This window comes from Nerophis lumbriciformis, linkage group LG29 (assembly GCF_033978685.3).
Source record: "Nerophis lumbriciformis linkage group LG29, RoL_Nlum_v2.1, whole genome shotgun sequence".
Lineage (NCBI taxonomy): Eukaryota > Metazoa > Chordata > Actinopteri > Syngnathiformes > Syngnathidae > Nerophis > Nerophis lumbriciformis.
The window spans coordinates 32720001-32725000 of NC_084576.2; the positions used below are offsets into that span (position 1 = coordinate 32720001).

Below are 5000 nucleotides of genomic sequence, written 5' to 3' on the forward strand. Positions count from 1 at the left end.
ATCATGTGAACTTGCGAGATTTAAGCATAAAATTAAATATAACAAATAATTCTGGAAAAACACATTTTTACAATGGAGTTCAGGGTGCACATCGTGCCGTCAACAAATTGCAAGCTCTGCACGGACTCTAACTACTAAGGACTTACCTTTTTACATTGGGGAAATGTTAGCTCAGGGGTGTCAAACTAGTTTTAGATCAGGTAAAACCATGGCATTGAAACTTCAAAATAACGACAACTTCAGATTGTTTTCTTTGTCTGCGGACAAAAATAGAACAAGCACATTCTGAAACACTTTAAGTTAGTCGTAAAATCTTAGGAAAAAAATCAATGAATCATGTGAACATGCTAGAATTAAGCATAAAATAAAATATGACAAATAATTGCGGAAACACACATTTTTACAATGGAGTTCAGGGTGCACATCGTGCCGTCAACAAATTGCAAGCTCTGCACGGACTCTAACTACAAAGGACTTACCTTTTTTACGTTTGGGAATTGTTAGCTCAGGGGTGTCAAACTCGTTTTGGTAAAACCATGGCATTAAAACTTCAAAATAACGACACATTTTTACAATGGAGTTCAGGGTGCACATCGTGCCGTCAACAAATTGCTAGCTCTGCACGGACTCTAACTACAAAGGACTTACATTTTTTACATTTGGGAATTGTTAGCTCAGGGGTGTCAAACTCATTTTGGTAAAACCGTGGCATCAAAACTTCAAAATAACGACACATTTTTACAATGGAGTTCAGGGTGCACATCGCGCTGTCAACAAATTGCTAGCTCTGCACGGACTCTAACTACAAAGGACTTACCTTTTTTACGTTTGGGAATTGTTAGCTCAGGGGTGTCAAACTCGTTTTGGTAAAACCATGGCATTAAAACTTCAAAATAACGACAACTTCAGATTGTTTTCTTTGTCTCTTGCCAAAAATACAACAAGCACAAAATGTAAACATCACAAATAATCCCCTTGGCAAAACACTTCAAGTTAGTTAGGAAAAAAATCAGTGAATCATGTGAACTTGCGAGATTTAAGCATAAAATAAAATATAACAAATAATTCTGGAAAAACACATTTTTACAATGGAGTTCAGGGTGCACATCGTGCCGTCAACAAATTGCAAGCTCTGCACGGACTCTAACTACAAAGGACTTAAATTTTTTACGTTTGGGAATTGTTAGCTCAGGGGTGTCAAACTCGTTTTGGTAAAACCATGGCATTAAAACTTCAAAATAACGACAACTTCAGATTGTTTTCTTTGTCTCTTGCCAAAAATACAACAAGCACAAAATGTAAACATCACAAATAATCCCCTTGGCAAAACACTTCAAGTTAGTCGAAAATTCTTAGGAAAAAAATCAGTGAATCATGTGAACATGCTAGATTTAAGCATAAAATAAAATATAACAAATAATTCTGGAAAAACACATTTTTACAATGGAGTTCAGGGTGCACATCGTGCCGTCAACAAATTGCTAGCTCTGCACGGACTCTAACTACAAAGGACTTACCTTTTTTACATTGGGGAATTGTTAGCTCAGGGGTGTCAAACTAGTTGTAGATCAGGTAAAACCATGGCATTGAAACTTAAAAATAACGACAACTTCAGACTGTTTTCTTTGTCTGCGGACAAAAATAGAACAAGCACATTCTGAAACACTTTAAGTTAGTCGAAAATTCTTCGGAAAAAAATCAGTGAATCATGTGAACATGCTAGATTTAAGCATAAAATAAAATATAACAAATAATTGCGGAAACACACATTTTTACAATGGAGTTCAGGGTGCACATCGTGCCGTCAACAAATTGCTAGCTATGCACGGACTCTAACTACTAAGGACTTACCTTTTTTACATTGGGGAAATGTTAGCTCAGGGGTGTCAAACTAGTTTTAGATCAGGTAAAACCATGGCAATGAAACTTAAAAATAACGACAACTTCAGATTGTTTTCTTTGTCTGCGGACAAAAATAGAACAAGCACATTCTGAAACACTTTAAGTTAGTCGACAATTCTTAGGGAAAAAAATCAATGAATCATGTGAACATGCTAGATTTAAGCATCAAATAAAATATAACAAATAATTCTGGAAACACACATTTTTACAATGGAGTTCAGGGTGCACATCGTGCCATCAACAAATTGCAAGCTCTGGACGGACTCTAACTACTAAGGACTTACCTTTTTTACATTGGGGAAATGTTAGCTCAGGGGTGCCAAACTAGTTTTGGTAAAACCTTGGCATTAAAGCTTAAAAATAACGACAACTTCAGATTGTTTTCTTCGTCTATGGCCAAAAATAGAACTAGCACAAAATGTAAACACCACAAATATTCCTCTTGGCAAAACACTTCAAGTTCGTCGAAAATTCTTTGGAAAAAAAAACTGTGCCGTTTCCAAAACACCATGAAGAACTTAGACAATGAACTTAGGCTTTGTCTCGAAGCCATTAAACTTTAAGCACTTCCTGTTTAGAATCCTCATGTTGGCAGTTCCCCATTTAAGACGTGTTCGGAAAAGCAACGGATTGTTTCCTCAAAGCGCCGCATTGGTGACATCCACGACTGCCACAACACATTCATTTATCATCATTCCAATGTTGCAATTATAATGCAATCAAAACAATTGTCAAAAATGACACCATAATAGTCGAATTAAAGGCAACATAACGGCAAATTTAACCAATGTGAACATGCTAGATTTAAGCATAAAATAAAATATAACAAATAATTGTGAAAATTTTTACAATGGAGTTCAGGGTGCACTTCCTGCCACAACACATTAATTTATCATTTAAATATTACAATTATAATATAAACAAAAAAATATAACAAACATAAAATAAAATAGAACACAACAAATGTGGAAACACACATTTTTACAATGGAGTTCAGGGTGCACATCGTGCCGTCAACAAATAGTGAGCTCTGCACGGACTCTAATTACAAAAATTAGGGTCATGTTGACTTAAGTCTTTCCATCTTACTGTTTCGTTATTTTACTCATTAAGTGGATCATTTACAATGAAAGAAGCCACGTTAGGAGCAGCTGATTGGAGCAGCTGATTGGAGGAGCAGCAGCCAATCCAGAGGGCGCTTAGAGTCAGCTGACACCTCCTCTTAAAACAGTGTCATGTGTGACGTGGGTTACACTGGAGTTGCTATGGCGACATCCAGTGGACACATTGAGAACAGCAGTTTCTTTCGTCGATGGAGGAATGCACAGTGCAGGGTTGAAATTCTACTGAATTTGCATTAAATCAGGTTGTTTTAGCTAATAATCATGCTGCAAGATTCAGCATGTTGCATTCAATGTTTATTCCCAGTCAATTCCCGTTAATTCCCGTGGAAAGTTTCCAACTTTGAATATTCCTGGAATTTTGCAACCCTAATAAAGACCACTGTCAAATTTAGAGACAAAGAAAACAATCTGAAGTTTTCGTTATTTTTAAGTTTCAAAGCCATGGTTTTACCAGTCCGGCCCTGATCCAAAACAAGTTTGACACCCCTGAGCTAACATTTCCCGAATGTAAAAAGGTAAGTCCTTTGTACTTAGAGTCCGTGCAGAGCTTGCAATTTGTTGACGGCACGATGTGCACCCTGAACTCCATTGTAAAAATGTGTGTTTCCGCAATTATTTGTTATATTTTATTTTATGATTAAATCTAGCATGTTCACATGATTCATTGATTTTTTTTCCTAAGAATTTTCGACTAACTTAAAGTGTTTCAGAATGTGCTTGTTCTATTTTTGTCCGCAGACAAAGAAAACAGTCTGAAGTTGTCGTTATTTTTAAGTTTCAATGCCATGGTTTTACCTGATCTAAAACTAGTTTGACTGAGCTAACATTTCCCCAATGTACAAAAGGTAGGTCCTTTTAGTTAGAGTCCGTGCAGAGCTTGCAATTTGTTGACGGCACGATGTGCACCCTGAACTCCATTGTAAAAATGTGTTTTTCCACAATTATTTGTTATATTTTATTTTATGCTCAAATCTAGCATGTTCACATGATTCACTGATTTTTTTCCCAAGAATTTTCGACTAACTTGAAGTGTTTTGCCAAGGGGATTATTTGTGATGTTTACATTTTGTGCTTGTTGTATTTTTGGCAATAGACAAAGAAAACAATCTGAAGTTGTCGTTATTTTTGAAGTTTTAATGCCACGGTTTTACCAAAACATGTTTGACACCCCTGAGCTAACAATTCCCAAACGTAAAAAAGGTAAGTCCTTTGTAGTTAGAGTCCGTGCAGAGCTTGCAATTTGTTGACGGCACGATGTGCACCCTGAACTCCATTGTAAAAATGTGTTTTTCCAGAATTATTTGTTATATTTTATTTTATGCTTAAATCTAGCATGTTCACATGATTCATTGATTTTTTTCCTAAGAATTTTCGACTAACTTAAAGTGTTTCAGAATGTGCTTGTTCTATTTTTGTCCGCAGACAAAAAAAACAATCTGAAGTTGTCGTTATTTTTAAGTTTCAATGCCATGGTTTTACCTGATCTAAAACTAGTTTGACACCTCTGAGCTAACATTTCCCCAATGTAAAAAAGGTAGGTCCTTAGTAGTTAGAGTCCGTGCAGAGCTTGCAATTTGTTGACGGCACGATGTGCACCCTGAACTCCATTGTAAAGATGTGTTTTTCCAGAATTATTTGTTATATTTTATTTTATGCTTAAATCTAGCATGTTCACATGATTCATTGATTTTTTCCCTAAGAATTTTCGACTAACTTAAAGTGTTTCAGAATGTGCTTGTTCTATTTTTGTCCGCAGACAAAGAAAACAATCTGAAGTTGTCGTTATTTTTAAGTTTCAATGCCATGGTTTTACCTGATCTAAAACTAGTTTGACACCCCTAAGCTAACATTTCCCCAATGTAAAAAAGGTAGGTCCTTTTAGTTAGAGTCCGTGCAGAGCTTGCAATTTGTTGACGGCACGATGTGCACCCTGAACTCCATTGTAAAAATGTGTGTTTTCGCAATTATTTGTTA

General features: G+C 36.0%; 1 protein-coding gene across 1 annotated transcript in view; it reads left to right on the forward strand.

Moving 5' to 3' along the window:
- afdnb (afadin, adherens junction formation factor b) overlaps nt 1–5000 on the forward strand; it is a 59412-nt gene that overhangs the window by 53371 nt on the left and 1041 nt on the right. The window lies entirely within an intron of this gene.